This window comes from Neoarius graeffei, chromosome 23, assembly GCF_027579695.1.
Source record: "Neoarius graeffei isolate fNeoGra1 chromosome 23, fNeoGra1.pri, whole genome shotgun sequence".
NCBI lineage: Eukaryota > Metazoa > Chordata > Actinopteri > Siluriformes > Ariidae > Neoarius > Neoarius graeffei.
In genome coordinates this window covers 267501-286716 of record NC_083591.1, presented here as the reverse complement: position 1 = coordinate 286716, position 19216 = coordinate 267501, and positions in this window count along the sequence as shown.

The following is a 19216-nucleotide window of genomic DNA, read 5'->3' as shown; positions in this document are numbered from 1 at the left end:
AGGCATCTTTATTCTCGGCTACTGTCTAGACGCTATACCAGAGATGGTTGAAGAATCTCCACTTTGCCACATCCAATATGGCGGCGAGGATGATATATGATTCTACGCAGAAGGCGGCGTCTATGTTTATATGTCTATGACTTCAGGGTTGTCGGGATTCTCGCAATGCGGTGTGCGCATGATCAAAAGTGGAACGAAGTCTTGCTACCACAAGATAACGCGCGATTTCATAAGACTCTTTACTGGCTGTCTGTGGTGTACAGTACGTTTGTAAATGTTATGCACTCTTATCATCATGGGAATTGATTATAGCTCTAAACAAATATTGAAGTTTTTTTAAAGAATCCGTATAACTTTATTTATACACCCGTATACTACGTTTATTGAATCAAATCCGTATAAAATACGGACATTCCGTATAGGCTGACATGTATGCATTGTACCAAACCTGCATGTCTTTGAACTGTGGGGGAAACTGGAGCACCCTGAGGAAACCCACACAGACACGGGAAGAACATGCAAACTCCACACAGAAAGGCCCCTGTCAGCCATGAGGTTCAAACCCAGAACTTTTTTGCTGTGAGGCGACAGTGATAACCACTACACCACCGTGCTGATGATGTTTTAGGTCATATTTATGCAGAAATGTAGAACATTCTAAATGGTTCACAAACTTTCAAGCACCACTGTATGTGATAAATACATACCTGTAGCTGATAATATAATAAAAATAATAAGTGTTGCCGGGCAAAACAAATCTCGCCCGGCAGTCTGGCCTATTCACCTTACAAGGTGAATCTGTGACCTTCAGTTTGACATTTCAAGGTCACTCAAGGTCAACATTCATGGTGCTAAATGAAAGCCCATGTGGGACTACTTATATGTTGAAAGTGGTAATATTTCTCAATCATCAGCTGTCAGGTTATAGTCCTATGAAAATCCATGACCTTGAGTTTGACATTTCAAAGTCATTCAAGGTCAAAGGTCATGATGGCAACTGAAAGCCCATATGGGACTTCTTATATGTTGATAATGGTAAACATCTGGCTATCATTAACCATTTTAAAGTTATGAGCCTCTGCAAACCCGTGACCTTGAGTTTGACCATTCATGGTCACACTCAAGGTCACTCTCACTCACTCACACACACACACACACACACACACACACACACACACACACACACACACACACACACACATTGCTTTAGCTGCTATTGTAACAATTGCAATAGAGAAACTGCTTTATTGCTTTGTGTGTGTGTGTGTGTGTGTGTGTGTGTGTGTGTGTAAAAGTGTGTGTAAAAATGAACAGTTGTACACTTGAGGTATACAGTGAACACCACTAAACTACTGAAACAGCACTAAAGCTGGCTGAGTAGAAACTCACCAAGGGGAAGTGGATCAGGTGTTTTTCCATTTGTTGCTATTTTTGAGTGAATTTCCAAAAAGAATATATCCATCAAAGAAAATGTGACATGATGACATTAAACACACACACAGTAATGAGATGAGGTGTGTGTATGTTGGTGAACAGGAGGATGGGTTGAATATCATACTCAGCACTCAGACTCCTGACGTTCATCAGGTTTAATTAAAGAGAAACACGAATGTGCTGTGTAAGAGCCTCCCCCCCCACACACACATACAATACACACACACACACACACACACACACATTTATATATACACACACACACGCACACATGCACACACACACACACACACACACACTACACATGCACATACATTCAGTCATCACACACAAACTCATTTATTTCAGTCTCAGTTCTTCTAGCATTTTCTTGTGTACAAAACTGTTTTGGGGCGGGGCTATATATGAGCTTAGTTTAATGTTACACAATATCTTCCCTCCCCAACTTTGAACCAATCATGCTCCAATATTATAAAACATAATGGCTACTTTGTAACTGTAAACTAATGATTCCATTTGACCAGAACAGATCAGAATAATCTGCGAAGTTTATAAATAAATTAAATAAATAAATAAAGCATTTCCTGGACCTTTTGGAATAAATGATGATGATTGTGGTGAGCAGTGGAGATGCACTCCGTCCTGGAAAACACGCAAATCAGCAGCACTGCCCTGCTACACAACACGGGTTTGATAAATAATCCCAGGGTGACAAGTCAGGAGGACTGATTCACCAAGTCACTTTATTTTTGTCCAGAGCAGGGGTCAGATCTCACACACACACACACACACACACACACACACACACACACACACACACACACACACAAACACACACACACACACACACACACACAGATAGAGAGAGAGAGAGAGCACACACACACACACACACACACACACACACACACACACACACACACACACAGATAGAGAGAGAGAGAGAGCACAGAATAAATACATTTGTGGGTAAATTATATGGATCTGTGATGCTGCATGTTTCAGCTTTTGAATGTAATGCAATCTGCTGATATAAAATTTTTTTTATTCATTTCAGAGTGTGTGTGTGTTGTCTTCACTGTTACTCTGGGTTGTGTCATGGTGTGCATGTTGTATTCAATGTAACTGTGTGTGTGTGTGTGTGTGTGTGTGTGTGTGTGTGTGTGTGTGTGTGTGTGTGTGAAGTCAAGTTTATTTTTATAGCACTTTTAACAATAGACATTGCCACAAAGCAGCTTTACAGAATTTTAATGACTTTAAACATGATTTGATTTCATCCCTAATTTATCTCAAATGATCAGCCCTGAGGAGATGGTGGTGAGGAAAAACTCCTTCAGATGACACAAGCAAGAAAGATAAGAAGAAGAAGAAAAAAAAAAGAAGAGGAAGAACAACAACAACAGCAACTTTATTCATCACACGCTTGTGAAATTCGTCTCTACATTTAACCCATCTGAAGAAGTGAACACACACATGCACACACACGTGTGCAATGACCACACACACATACCCAGAGCACAAACCTCAAGAGGAACCAGACTCTAAAGGGAACCCATCCTCATCTGGGTGATAACAGATAGCGTGACTATAACATGTGTGTGTGTGTGTGTGTTTTGTCCTCACTGTTACCATGTGCTGTGTTGTATTGTGTCATGGTGTGTGTGTGTTGTCTTCACTGTTACTGTGTGTTGTGTCAGTGTGTATGTGTGTGTGTTTTATTCACTGTTACTGTGTATAGTGTCATGGTGTGTGTATGTTGTATTCACTGTTACTGTGTGTTGTGTCATGGTGTGTGTATGTTGTATTCACTGTTACTGTGTATAGTGTCATGGTGTGTGTATGTTGTATTCACTGTTACTGTGTGTTGTGTCAAGGTGTGTGTTTGTTGTATTCACTGGCACTGTGTGTTGTGTCATGGTGTGTGTGTGTTTGTTAGAAGAAGAAAGAAGAAACCTTTATTTGTCACATGCACACTTCAAGCACAGTGAAATTCATCCTCTGCATTTAACCCATCTGAAGCAGTGAACACACACACACACCCAGAGCAGTGGGCAGCCACACCAGAGCGCCCGGGGAGCAGTCAGGGGTTCGGTACCTCGCTCAAGGGCACCTCAGCCCAAGGCCGCCCCACGTCAACCTAACTGCACGTCTTTGGATTGTGAGGGAAACTGGAGCACCCGGAGGAAACCCACGCAAACACGGGGAGAACATGCAAACTCCACACAGAAAGACCCTCGCCAGCCACGGGGCTCAAACCCAGAACCTTCTTGCTGTGAGGCGACCGTGCTAACCACTACACCACTGTTCGGCCGTGTTGTATTCACTGTTACTGTGTGTTGTGTCAATGTGTGTTGTGCTATGGTGTGTGTGTCTGTGTGTGTCTGTGTGTGTTGTATTTACTGACACTGTGTTGTGTCAAGGTGTGTGTGTGTGTGTTGTATTCACTGTTACTGTGTGTTGTGTCAATGTCTTGTCTCGTCTCGTCTTCTTCCGCTTTATCCGGGACCGGGTCGCGGAGGCAGCAGTCTAAGCATGGAAGCCCAAACTTCCCTCTCCCCAGACACCTCGGCCAGCTCCTCGGGAAGAACACCGAGGCGTTCCCAGGCCAGCTGAGAGACATAGTCCCTCCAGCGTGTCCTGGGTCTTCCCCGGGGCCTCCTCCCAGGGGGACATGCCTGGAACACCTCCCCAGGGAGGCGTCCAGGAGGCATCTGAAAAAGATGCCCGAGCCACCTCAGCTGGTTCCTCTCGATGTGGAGGAGCAGCGGCTCTACTCCGAGCTCCTCCCGAGTGACTGTGATTCTCACCCTATCTCTAAGGGAGCACCCAGCCACCCTGCGAAGGAAACTCATTTCGGCCGCTTGTATCCGTGATCTTGTTCTTTCGGTCATTACCCAAAGCTCATGACCATAGGTGAGAGTCGGAACATAGATCGACCGGTAAATTGAGAGCTTCGCTTTTTGGCTCAGCTCCTTCTTCACCACGATGGACCGGTAAAGTGACCGCATCACTGCGGAGGCTGCACCGATCCGCCTGTCGATCTCATGCTCCATCCTTCCCTCACTCGTGAACAAGATCCCGAGATACTTAAACTCTTCCACTTGAGGCAGGACTTCTCCACCAACCTGGAGAGGGCAAGCCACCCTTTTCCAGTCGAGAACCATGGCCTCGGACTTGGAGGTGCTGATTCTCATCCCAGCCGCTTCACACTCGACTGCAAACCGCCCCAGTGCATGCTGGAGGTCCTGGTTTGAAGAAGCCAACAGGACAACATCATCCGCAAAAAGCAGAGATGAAATCCTGTGGTTCCCAAACAGGATTCCTTCCGGCCCCTGGCTGCGCCTAGAAATTCTGTCCATAAAAATTATGAACAGAACCGGTGACAAAGGGCAGCCCTGCCGGAGTCCAACATGCACTGGGAACAGGTCTGACTTACTGCCGGCAATGTGAACCAGACTCCTCCTCCGTTCATACAGGGACCGGACAGCCCTTAGCAAAGAGCCCCGAACCCCATATTCCCGAAGCACCCCCCACAGAATACCATGGGGGACACAGTCGAATGCCTTCTCCAGATCCACGAAGCACATGTGGACTGGTTGGGCAAACTCCCATGAACCCTCGAGCACCCTATGAAGGGTATAGAGCTGGTCCAGTGTTCCGTGACCAGGACGAAAACCGCATTGTTCCTCCTGGATCCAAGGTTCGACTATTGGTCGAATTCTCCTCTCCAGTACCCTAGAGTAAACTTTCCCCGGGAGGCTGAGAAGTGTGATTCCCCTATAATTGGAGCACACTCTCCGGTCCCCTTTCTTGAAAAGAGGGACCACCACCCCAGTCTGCCACTCCAGAGGCACTGTCCCCAACCGCCACGCGATGTTGCAGAGGCATGTCCACCAAGACAGCCCCACAACATCCAGAGACTTGAGATACTCAGGGCGGATCTCATCCACCCCCGGTGCCTTGCCACCGAGGAGCTTGGAAACCACCTCAGTGACTTCGGCTTGGGTAATGGACGAGTCCACCTCTGAGTCATCAGCCTCAGTCTCCTCAATGGAAGACATGATGGTGGGATTGAGGAGATCCTCAAAGTATTCCTTCCACCGCCCGACAATGTCCCCAGTCGAGGTCAACAGTGTTGGTAACTCGCCAGCGCCCCCTATAACGATCCCACAATTTCCTTGCGCGCTCCACCCGGATGTGACGTGAAGTGGAACTGCTTTAACTGTATCGAGAGCGCCTCGATTCGCTCTCTCATGTTCTGACTACTGGAGTGGTCGGACGGACTGTAGGCACGCTCGCCTACAGTGTTGAGACTAACCGCTATTGTCTGAGAACAGCCTGTTCAAATTAGTTTCGGCCGAACTTTTGAACGACCCGCTAAGTTTCAGCGATATAGTGGTTTTGATTCTAAACCTTTGCAAAGTTTAACTACAGTCAAGTAGTTTTCCACGCTAAGAGGCATTTGCGGACAGCTTCGCTCCTCTCAGCCTTTTTCTCGTCGACGCATCACCGGAGGTTTCTCCTGAAGCACCGTGGGCCAGCTAGGCCTTCATCTCCCTGCTTCGTTAGCCGCGGTTGGACGCAACGCGCCGCTAACCTCCTCTCCTCGGACTGCGACCCTCAGCGCGGACATCGGAGAAAGAACTTCCATCGCATTGAGTAGGCACTTGGGCAAATTTTTAATTTGTAGCTTATTCAGATGGTTGTTAGGGTCATGTTTAAGCTTTGAGCTATTTAGCATACCCGCTCAGACACGGAAGGTGTTTGTTTGTTTTTATTGTTTGTTTGTTTGTTTTTATTGTTTGTTTTGGTTCTGTTTTTTTCTTTGAACTTGTTAGACAGGGTATCTTGCATGATATCTTTCCTTAACTCCATTGCTAGCTTCCCTATCTGATTAGCAGCGCAGCGACAAGTTTGTTATTTTAAGCTCCGAGGCTAGACCGCTACAAGGCCTAGTTCTCTCCATCCAACACACACACACACACACACTCTCTCTCTCTCTCTCTCTCTCTTTCTCTCTCTCTCTCGCGTTGAGTTCTTTGCCTAGATAGTCTGTTGGAAATTGTTAAGTGCAGTGTTTGGATCCAGCTGTAGCGTGGTCAGATTCTCCTTAGCAACTTATTGCTAGCTACCTCAGGGTGATACGCTAGCTCGTAGGCTTGTGTTCTCGACTAGGCCTGCAGGCGCCATTTTTCCGACGCCATTTTGATACCTTCCTCATTGAGTTACCTGTGATACGACACCTAGGCACTGACCGCCATTTTGTTTAAGCATTGCCAGAGTGGCTAGTCATTAGCATCTGCCCACAGATACCTACACAAAGCACACATTAGCCACAGAGCTAATCCTTTGTTCTATTTAGCTAACATTCCTTTGTTTTAGCTAACATTCCTTTGTTTTAGCTAACGACAAGCTAGGTCACACACACACGCACACACAAGGGATTCTCTTCTTCTATCTCTTTCTCTCTCTCTTTCCCTCAAATTTATAGTCCAGGTGTAATTGTTCCATTGTTTTGTCTTGTTATTACCTTTGCCGACATTGAATGTATTTTGAGATTATTATTATTAGTGAGTAGTAGACAAATAAAAGCTAATAAAATTGAATTTGCATTTTACTTGTTCCTGTTGTTTATTCACAAGGTCAACTATTTAGAACTCCTTTTTCCTTCAGAATTTAGCTTTTGTATACAACTGGGTTTCCCATCTAATACAGAGCTACCATTAATCTTGCACTGTAAAAAAAAAAATGGTTGACAGAACTGAAATTATCTAGGCAACGTGATGCATTTGTTTTTTTGAGTTCTCTTTACCTAAATAAGCCAAAGGTTGACACAACACAAATTTGCGAATTCTGCCAACCTCTTCACTTAAATAAGTCAAAGGTTGACACAACACAGATTTGTGAATTCTGCCAACCTTTTGTTTTTAATAATACAAACTCATTATACTAAGTTTGATCAACAAAGACTTTCAGTTTCATATGTAAAATCTAACTTCTACCAATTTTGTTTTTTGAGTTCTAACAATTTTCACCACACCCCATCATTCAACACAACACAAAGTGTAGTTAAAAAAAAACCTTTTATTCACCATTTTGAAAATTTCACATTACAATTGTGAATTCACAGACTCGTGCCCTATGAACAGGGCTTCTTGAGAACTAGTCTTATACTGTGTATGAATGTGTGAGTATTGGGTCTGAGAATGAATGCAAGATGTGCATTTCTAATTGTGTGCAAGAATACACACATTACACTTTGAATACACACATTGAAATTAACTTATGAACTTATGAACTGATCTTCTTAAGAACCGGTCTTTACTCACATTAGAATTGGGCCCAATGAACTGAGCTGCTCAAGAACTTAGTGTGTATGAGAGTATGGTCTGAGAATGAAGCTCGTTGGGCTTGTGGAGAAAGGAAGGAAACCCCGTAGTAGGCGTGTCAATGAACATAAAGTAAGAAAACTTAAAACTTCTTGTTAGAGAGTAGGACAGTCTTTAGAAATTTGAGGGAAACTAAGAAAAACTTGTTTTGCTTAATCAAGTATCTTTGTTAGTTATTTTCTAAGAAAAATGAGTTGTACAAACGTGAGTTTGTTTGTTAGATGTCAAAATTGTTTTTCTGAGTCAGTTTACAATAAAATTGTGAGCTTGAACAACAACTGTCATTTATATTTTTTACAGTGTGAATGTAACCATTCACGGTGAGTATTAAGATTAATAATTTAAGATTTTATGAGACTGATCTTTATTTATAAATTGATTAATTTAATTATCAATTATTACATAATTTATAATTTAATTAATCCCAATTCAACCTACAACAGCTCCCCACCCGCACTGTAAACAGTGTTGGCAGAGTACTGCTTCCCCCTCCTGAGGCGCTGGACAGTTTGCCAGAATTTCTTCGAGGCCGACCGATAGTCCTTCTCCATGGCCTCCCCAAACTCCTCCCAGTTCCAAGTTTTTGCCTCCGCAACTGCCCGAGCTGCAGCATGCCTGGCCTGCCGATACCCATCAGCTGCCTCAGGGGTCCTGGAGGTCAATATGGCCCGATAGGACTCCTTCTTCAGCTTGACGGCATCCCTTACTTCCGGTGTCCACCACCGGGTTCGGGGATTGCCGCCACGACAGGCACCAGAGACCTTGCGGCCACAGCTCCGAACAGCTGCGTCCACAATGCAGGTAGAGAACATGGTCCACTCAGACTCAATGTCCCCCGCCTCCCTCGGAAGCTGGGAAAAGCTCTCCTGGAGGTGGGAGTTAAAGACCTCCCTAACAGAGTGCTCGGCCAGACGTTCCCAGCAGACCCTCACCATACGTTTGGGCCTGCCAGGTCTGTCCAGCTTCCTCCTCCGCCAGCAGATCCAACTCACCACCAGGTGGTGATCAGTTGATAGCTCAGCCCCTCTCTTCACCCGATTATCCAAGACATAGGGCCGGAGATCTGATGAAACGACAACAAAGTCTATCATCGACCTCCGACCTAAGGTGTCCTGGTGCCACGTGCACTTATGGACACCCCTATGCTCGAACATGGTGTTCGTTATGGACAAACCGTGACTAGCACAGAAGTCCAATAACAAAACACCACTCGGGTTCAGATCGGGGAGGCTGTTCCTCCCAACCACGCCCCTCCAGGTGTCACTGTCATCGCCCACGTGAGCATTGAAGTCCCCCAGTAACACAATGGAGTCCCTAGTCTGAGCACCCCTCAGTACCTCTCCCAGGGACTACAAGAAAGCCGGATACTCTATACTGCTATTCGGCCTGTAGGCACAAACAACAGCAAGAGCCCTCTCCCCAATCCGAAGGCGCAGAGAGACGACCCTCTCATTCACTGGGGTAAACTCTAACACATGGTGGCTGAGCTGGGGAGCTATAAGCAAGCCCACACCAGCCCGCCGCCGCTCACCATGGGCGACTCCAGAGAAGTGGAGAGTCCAGCCCCTCTCGAGGAGCTGGGTTCCAGAGCCCAAGCTGTGCGTGGAGGTGAGCCCGACTATCTCTAGCCGGTACCTCTCAACCTCCTGCACAAGCTCAGGCTCTTTCCCCCCCAGCGAAGTGACATTCCATGTCCCAACAGCTAGCTGCTGTGTCCGGGGATCAGGTCGTCGAGGCCCCTGCCTTCGACTGCCACCCAATCCACACTGCACCAGTCCCCTACTGCTACCTCTGTGGGTGGTGAACCCACAGGAGGTCGGGCCCACATCACCTCTTCGGGCTGAGCCCGGCCGGGCCCCATGGGCAAAGGCCCGGCCACCAAGCGCTTGCATACGAGCCCCAACCCCAGGCCTGGCTCCAGGGTGGGGCCCCGGCTGCGCCATACCGGGCGACGTCACGGTCCTTGATGGTTTCTCCATAAGGGTTTTTGTGTCAATGTGTGTTGTGTTATTAGATTAGATTACATTAGATTATATAAAACTTTATTGATCACTTTGGGCTGGTTATGGTGTGTGTGTGTGTTTTATTCACTGTTGCTGTGTGTAGTGTCATTGTGTGTGTGTTTGTGTGTATGTGTGTGTGTGTTGAATTCACTTACTGTGTGTTTGTCAAGGTGTGTGTGTTTGTTGTATTCACTGTTACTGTGTGTTGTGTCCAATGTGTGTTGCCCTGGTGGCTCATTAATAGGGGCGATTTAGGCAACGCACTCCCAAACAGGGAGGGAGATTTTTTTTTTATCTACTCCTACTACCACGGCAACAGTAATGTCATTGTCCAATCAGGCTAAGGTCGCGCCTGGTGTAGCCACGCCCTTTTGGGGCGATTTCTGTCAGGTTCAGATTTGTCCCAAAATCTCCCGTTGACACTAATGGTACGTATGTTTTTTTTCGAAAATCATGCTCCCAATGCATTTTCTATTAGGTTTTATGTGCTCGCACAAGCAGCGTGCTTACGTCATACGCCTGTTGCGCCGCGCAAGTGTTGCCAGATTGGTTTTAAGTGCATTTTGGCGGGTTTTGAACATAATTTTGGGCTGGAAAACGCAACTTGCGTGGGAAATGTGTGAACATTCTATGAAGATGGCGGCAAGTGTTGAGTGCAACAATACGATAGCGACTCTGAAAGAAGTTCCCTTTAGTCGTCGTACCAATGAGGAGAAAATGGCAATCAAACAGCTAGGACCTCCTAGACCAAATTTAAACATCAAGCAAGTGTCTACGAAGGGGGAGAAGACCTACTCAAGAGGTTTTAACAAGAACTGGTACCACCGGAAAACTTGGCTAGCTGGCTGTGATGTAGCTCTTTTTTGCTACCCTTGCGTTCTCTTCCACCCTGGAAGTAGCACAGCAGACGGTACAGTGATATCTGATATTTGAATTTACTAGGCAAAAGTTGTTTTTGTGTGTTTTACCAATGGCAGTTTAACATTGCCATGTTTTTGTTTTACCAATGGCAGTTTAACATTGCCATGCTTGGAATATTTCAGTAGCCTCAAGTTCTCTCTGACTTGGTGTAAATTAAGCATATTTTCAGTTTTTATATATTGTACAGTATGTGTTCATTGGAGCCAGCAGCACCTTACCTTTTTTCCAACTTGTTAAGCCAAGTTGCACTGACTACAAAACCTTGTGTAACCTTGTGTGTATATAGCTAAATAACTAAAGCCTTTTGTGTTCATTGACATGCTTGTAATACTTTAAATTTCCTTTTAAGGCATGGCTTTCTGGAGGAATTCTTGGGAAAAAAAACTGCAGAATTTATTTAGAATTATTTGTTGTTAAAATGGTGCAATTCCATATAAAAAACACATAATTAAGCTGCACATGTTTGTTTGATGGTTATGCTTTTCTTCATCTTTTTCAAAACTTAAATAAACACTTGTTTTGGATTTATATCCTGCCACTTTAATTGCATTCTTTAGAATTGAAGAAATTAGAATATGTTTATAATTAAGAATTTGTGTCTACTTATTATAGAATACTGGAATAATATGAGAAAATAAATGAGTAATGTAATATTAATTGATTGTGATGCCAAATGTTTTGCTTTGAAGGCTTCACAATGAATCTTCCTTAGTTTTAGCCTGGCAAGCCAGACTAAATGTGAATATTTGCCACTCGTAGGCAAAAATATTTTTGGCCGCTAGGCGGGTGGGTCTAGTTTACTAGGCTACCTTAGTTTGCCACCTTTAACTTGTTTAGTGTTGCCACCTAGTGGAGAGAAGAGATAGTCTATAGTGATTTCTGAATTTACCAGGCAAAAACAAGTTCAGCCAATTGATTTGCTACCTAGCCCCGATAGCAGAGGGTCGTTGAAACGACGTAGAGTTTTGGTCAGAATGGTCGGTTTCCGTCGTACGTCAGAAAATCAACGTTGAAACGGCGCCGTGAAACGTCGATTTCTCCGTCGTCTGAGAGGGTCGATTTATCACCGTTGAATCAACGTGGGTAAAGGTTGATCTGTCGACCGTCAGAGAAGGTTGAATATACGACGTTGAACCATCGTCACTTTTGCCGGCCAGTTTTCAACATGATCAACTAATTGGCCCGTAGCCAGGGGGGATCGGAGGGTTCGTTCGATCCCCCCCCACGACACCGCGCCCCGGACACACACACCCCTCAAGATTACTCAAGATTTATTCATTTGTTCATGTCCGATGAATATACATTGACTCACATTTAAATTTACAATATCAAATCCAGACTAATCAAAAAAGAAAAGTAGACTAAGTGAGGACGAGTTAGAAAAACGGGTTCATTTCTCCTATGTTTATGTTTACACGTTTTGTTCAGACTGCTTTACACCCCAATCCAGTGGGTGGCGGTAATGCCCCCATTAGACCCCTTTCACTGACGTCACCCAAAACCGGAAGTAAACAAACCCTGCGCCATATTGGAAGACCAACAAACTCGTGATTAGGGGGAAATAACGGCAGCGCGCGGTATGTGAACCCACGAGGCACTTGGTTCATCATAAACCTACAATGGTAAACTTTTGTGCTGTGTTAGGGTTCTAACAAAGCTGATGGGAAAGGTGAAAAGAAGTCTTTCTACAGAATACCAGCTGTGATTGAGACACAAGCAAACCAAGGAGCTTTCTGCCGGGAGACAGAGAGAGGATTTAGCTGCTTTATGCAGAGCGGATCTGAATACTTCAAGTCTATTTTGTTACTGGTAAGTCACTAGGCTAGAGTGTTGTAGAACATTTTTTTAAATGTTTACTGAATAAAAACATCCTTAATTTTATCAAATATTCTCTACTCTATATTTCATTTCTTTCTTTTGTTTTAATTTTCCTCTCTCCATCCCTCTTTGGATTTTAAATATAGTTTTTCCCCATGTCCAAATAATGAGGTAGGGTGGCATTTAGAAACCCATAGCCTACTGCTGACTTTCTTTATCAATGCTGCATCAAATTAATTTTGGTTATGTTTTTCTGTTTCCATGTACAGGTCTGCGCCGCAGGAGGAATAGGCCACAATTATAAATAAATCATAAAATGTTTCTAAGAACTTGTTCAAGTGTGTTCTGTTCCTTATAAATGTTAAAAGTTATGCCTCATTAGATAGCTTGACAAACATTAGGAGAGGTGCATTGTTGCATGCATTTTTATATCCTGTTGTACATTAAACAGGACGTAGCCTCCGCACATTGATATAAATTAAGTTTCACTTTCATGGTTGAAGTATGCATGTGTGTGTTCATCCTAGGCAAGAGCCCCGATGCTTTATTGTTAGCTAGTTTAATTTAGCCTGTTTTGCTTAATTTGTAGCCTTCCTGTTGTACATAAAACAGGAAGTAAAGTTGGATGAATCATCACCGAAAATTCAACTATAAATCGACCGAAATCCGTAGTTGAATAAAGGGTGAAAGGGGGTCTATTCTCTGTCGACCACCAGCCACTTTTCAACGTCGTTTCAACGGAAACTCGTATGAGCAAAGCGGTGTTGAATCAACGTCGGTGATCGACGGTGATTCGACGGCGTATAGGTCGAAGAACATGCCGATGATTCCACGTCGAATCAACGACCCTCTGCTATCTGGGAGGTCAATTTACTTCAGTCCTGTGGACATTTGCGGTCCGTGTAGGCATAACGGGGGAAAATTGCCCCCCCTGAAAAAAAATTCAGGAGCCGCCACTGGTGTGTTGTGTTATGGTGTGTGTTTGCTGTATTCAATGTGTTATGTTGTGTTGTGTTATGGTGTGTGTGTGTTTGTTGTATTCACTGTTACTGTGTCTTGTTTCATGGTGTGTGTGCATGTGTGTGCATATATGTGTGTTTGTTTTATTCATTGTTACTGTGTGTAGTGTCATGATGTCTGTGTGTGTGTGTGTTGTATTCACTGTTACTGTGTGTTGTGTCATTGTGTGTGTGTGTGTGTGTTGTATTCACTGTTATTGTGTTTGTGTGTGTGTGTGTGTGTGTGTGTGTGTGTGTGGGTGGGTGTATCAAATCAAATCAAGTTTATTTGTACAGCGCTTTTAACAATAAACATTGTCGCAAAGCAGCTTTACAGAATTTATGTATGTGTTTGTTGTATTCACTGAAACTTTGTGTTGTTTCATGGTGTGTGTGTGTGTGTGTGTGTGTGTTATTCACTGTTACTGTGTGTTGTGTCATTGTGTTTTGTGTTATTGTGTGTGTGTTCCTTGTATTCACTGTGTTATGTTTGTTGTATTATTGTGTGTGTGTGTGTGTGTGTGTGTGCGTTGTATTCACTGTTATTGTGTGTTGTTTCATGCTGTGTGTGAGTGTGTGTGTATGTTTGTGTGCATTCACTTTTACTGAGTGTTGTGTTAAGGTGTGTGTTTGTTTGTGGGCATGTTTGTTTTATTCACTGTTACTGTGTGTAGTGTCATTGTGTGTGTTTTTGTGTGTATGTGTGTGTTGTATTATGTGTGTGTTGTACAGTTAAGGGAACGGCCCTCTCCTGGCTCAGCTCTTATTTAACTGATCGTTATCAGTATGTTGATATAAATGGTGATATTTCTAGACGTACTGAGGTAAAGTTTGGTGTTCCACAAGGTTCTGTCTTGGGTCCACTGCTTTTTTCTCTATATATGTTCCCTCTGGGCGATATTATTCGTAAACATTGTATTAGTTTCCACTGTTATGCTGATGACACAGTTGTATGTTTCTGCAAAACCTGATGAGAGACACCAGCTTAATATAATTGAGGAATGTGTTAAGGACATTAGACACTGGATGCTTATTAACTTCCTTCTGCTTAACTCTGACAAGACTGAAGTACTTGTACTCGGACCCCATGCAGCTAGAAGTAAGTTTTCTGATTCCACAGTAACTCTGGATGGCCTTTCTGTTTCTTCACGTGCAGCAGTAAAAGACCTCGGAGTGATTATTGACCCCAGTCTTTCATTCGAAACTCACATTGATAACATCACCCGGATAGCTTTCTTTCATCTCAGAAATATTGCTAAGATAAGAAATTTAATGTCATTGCATGACGCGGAAAAACTATTTCATGCTTTCGTTCCCTCCAGGTTGGATTATTGTAATGCCTTACTGTCTGGATGTTCCAATAAGTGCATAAACAAGCTCCAGTTAGTTCAAAATGCAGCAGCAAGAGTCCTTACTAGAACTAGAAAATATGACCCCATCACGCCTGTCTTATCCACACTGCACTGGCTCCCAATCAAATTTCGTATTGATTATAAATTACTACTATTGACCTTTAAAGCACTAAATGGTCTTGCACCACAGTACCTGAGTGAACTTCTGCTCCTCTATGACCCACCACGCCTACTTAGATCAAAAGGTGCAGGCTATCTGCTGGTACCTCGTATAGTGAAGGCTACATCAGGAGGCGGAGCCTTTTCTTACAAAGCCCCACAGTTATGGACTAGCCTTCCAAGTAATATTCGGGAATCAGACACAGTCTCAGTGTTTAAGTCTCGGCTGAAAACATATCTGTTTAGTCAAGCCTTGTGTTAATGGTGTTTATGAGGTAAAGGTGTAGATCTGGAGGATCCTCAGACAGAGTGTTTTGGTAAACTGGGATGTATGGATGCTGTCAGTCCCCACTCGCTTGCTCACTCGAGTTTGTTGACGGTGTAGTGGCTGCTGCTTTATGTCCCGGGGCTCCCTCATGCCTGTGTTACCTTCTGGCTCTCTCCTTTTAGTTATGCTGTCATAGTTAGTTGCCGGAGTCCCTGCTTGTACTCAGTGCAATATGTATACTGTTCCTACTTATTCAGGTGACATTGGGCATACCTAACCACCTGTGTTTTCTTTCCCTCTCTTTCTCCCCCCCCAAATCTGTCCCTCTGAGTTACATGGAGTCAACAGGAAATCTTTTGGTGGAGAGGGTGGAGACCTCGACTGGCTCTCGTAGCCTGCAGGGAATCGGCCGTCAGACTTTCTGTCGCATGTCCCAGACCCGGTGAAATGTAACTGAATTGTCTTGGCCAGCCCTAAGGGTCCCATCTCCATCCCGTCATTGCTGAGGAGTGTGCTCCCATCACCCAATCAAGCATCCAGCCAGAGCAGGTCATGATATTTTTTAACCATATTAACATGCCATTGTTGTGTATTATGCCTGATGTAAAGACTCTCGTCTCTGTGAGCCTACCACACAGATTTAATACTTGTCATTTTTAGGGCATACCTAACAACCTGTGTTTTCTCTCTCCCCCCCTCCCCCCCCCAAATCTGTCCCTCTGAGTTACATGTTGGTCCTGAGATCGAGATGCTGAACCTCTTCTGCTCCTCGGACCTGCCTGATCCATCCTGGTGCCCTGTGTCTGGTTGGAGTCTCATCGCATCGCTCCTGTGGAGGACGGCCCCATGTGGACAGTTGAAAGTCACACCTGGAAGATGCTCTGGACTCTTACAGTAATGCTTTTATGGCTGAGGACTACAGTTGACTTGCTAACTTTAGGACTGCAGTTGTCATGAACAGTTTTGCACTCAAGTTTCCATCAATGAAGAGTTTATAACATCAACCAAACTGACTTCATGTTAAAACTGTTAATGTTATAGTCAGGCTGTCTGTTGTTGCCCAAATGAGGATGGGTTCCCTTTTGAGTCTGGTTCCTCTCAAGGTTTCTTCCTCATGTCGTCTGAGGGAGTTTTTCCTTGCCACCGTCGCCACAGGCTTCATCATTGGGGATAGATTAGGGATAAAATTAGCTCATGTTTTAAGTCGTTCAAATTCTGTAAAGCTGCTTTGCAGCACTGTTTATTGTTAAAAGCACTATACAAATAAACTTGATTTGACTTGTATTTACTGTTACTCTGTGTTGTCAATGTGTGTTCTGTTATGGTGTGTGTCTGTGTGTGTGTGTCTTTGTTGTATTCAATGTGTTGTGTTGTGTTATTGTGTGTTTGTTGTATTCACTGTTACTGAGTGTTGTTTCATGTTGTGTGGTTGTGTGTGCATGTGTATGTGTTTGTTTTATTCATTGTTACTCTGTGTAGTGTCATGGTGTGTGTGTGTGTGTGTGTGTGTGTGTGTGTGTGTTTTATTCACTATTACTGTGTGTAGTGTCATGGTGTGTGTGTGTGTGTGTGTGTTTGTTTTATTCACTATTACTGTGTGTAGTGTCATGGTGTGTGTGTGTGTGTTTGTTTTATTCACTATTACTGTGTGTAGTGTCATGGTGTGTGTGTGTGTGTGTGTGTGTGTGTGTGTGTGTGTGTGTGTTGTATTCACTGTTACTGTGTGTTGTGTCAATGTGTTGCTTTATTGTGTGTGTTGCATTCACTGTGTTGTGTTGTGTTGTGTTATGGTGTGTGTGTGTGTGTGTGTGTTTTATTTACTCTTACTGTGTGTAGTGTCATTGTGTGTGTGTGTGTGTGTGTGTGTGTGTGTGTGTGTGTGTGTTGTATTCACTGTGTTGTGTTCTGTTATGGTGTGTGTTTTGTATTCACCGTTATTTTGTGTGTGTGTGTGTGTGTGTGTGTGTGTGTGCAGTGTTGGGCACGTTACTTTCAAAAAGCAATTAGTTATAATTACTAGTTACTTTTCCCAAAAAGTAACTGAGTTAGTAACGGAGTTACTTTGTCATAAAAGTAACTAATTACCAGGGAAAGTAATTATTCCGTTACATTTTGTTCCCCCTCAAAAAAAAATCAAATTCAATTAGTGTAATCATAATAAAAGTGAATGTTAAATGTGTTTAATGACTGAAATGGACACTTAACAGAACCAATTAGTAACGTTATCTACACTATATTAATATTTTTGTGGGACAATGTGAGATAAGACATCTATCAAATGTAATATATTTTTGTAGTTATTAAAATTATGTTACTAATTACTGGCCACTGACGAGGACAAACGCTTTGTTCCTCGACATAATGTGCATTGCACGTAAACACTCTTGCCTTTTATTTCAAGTAATGAAAAGTCCTGGCTGTATTTCCAATGTGAAAGCGCAGTGCTGGGCTGACCGCTCGCCATCGCTGTGTCTTCTGATTGAAAGAGTGCGCAGTAGTGCAGTAGGCGTGGCCTACCTACGTATGTTGTCCAAATCTACTCTGATTGGCTTACTGTGCCGTTGTCTCGTGTCTCCCCGCCCCACATGAAAGCAGAGTAAAGAAAGACTGAGCGAGCAGCGTGCCAGATGAAAACAGCTTTAATAAAGTAATGCATAGTATTTTATTGTAAGTAACGGGAACGGCGTTATAACGATGTAAAAAGTAATTAGTTAGATTACTCATTACTAAAAAAAGTAACGCCATTAGTAACGCCGTTTATTTCTAACGCCGTTATTCCCATCACTGTGTGTGTGTTGTATTCACTGATACTTTGTGTTGTGTCATGGTGTGTGTGTGTGTGTGTGTGTGTTTGTTTGTTTGTTTTATTCACTATTACTGTGTGTAGTGTCTTTGTGTGTGTGTGTTTGTGTGTATATGTGTGTTGTATTCACTGTTACTGTGTGTTGTGTCAATGTGTGTTGTGTTATGGTGTGTGTCTGTGTGTGTGTCTTTGTTGTATTCAGTGTTTAATGTTGTGTTGTGTTATGGTGTGTGTGTGTGTCCCAGATAGCAGAGGGACGTTGAAACGGCGCCGATTCTTGGTCAGAATGGTCGGTTTCCGTCGTAAGTCAGAAAATCAATGCTGAAACGGCGCCGTGAAACGTCGATTTCTCCGCCGTTGGAGAAGGTCGATTTATCACTGTTGAATCACCGTGGGTAAAGGTTGATCTGTCGACTGTCAGAGAAGGTCGAATATACGATGTTGAACCATCGTCACTTTTGCCGGCCAGTTTTCAACATTGGTAGGATGAACTAAATCTGGCCCGTAGCCAGGGGGGATCGGAGGGTTCGTTCGATCCCCCCCCCCCCGGACACACACGCCCCTCAAGATTAAGATTTATTCATTTGTTCATGTCCGATGAATATACATTGATTCACACTTAAATTTACAATATCAAATCCAGACTAATCAAAAAAGAAAAGTAGACTAAGTGAGGACGAGTTAGAAAAACGGGTTCATTTCTCCTATGTTTATGTTTACACGTTTTGTTCAGACTGCTTTACACCCCAATCCAGTGGGTGGCGGTAATGCCCCCATTAGACCCCTTTCACTGACGTCACCCGAAACCGGAAGTAAACAAACCCTGCGCCATATTGGAAGACCAACAAACTCGTGATTTGGGGGAAATAACGGCAGCGCGCGGTATGTGAACCCACGAGGCACTTGGTTCATCAAAAACCTACAATGGTAAACTTTTGTGCTGTGTTAGGGTTCTAACAAAGCTGATGGGAAAGGTGAAAAGAAGTCTTTCTACAGAATACCAGCTGTGATTGAGACACAAGCAAACCAAGGAGCTTTCTGCCAGGAGACAGAGAGAGGATTTAGCTTCTT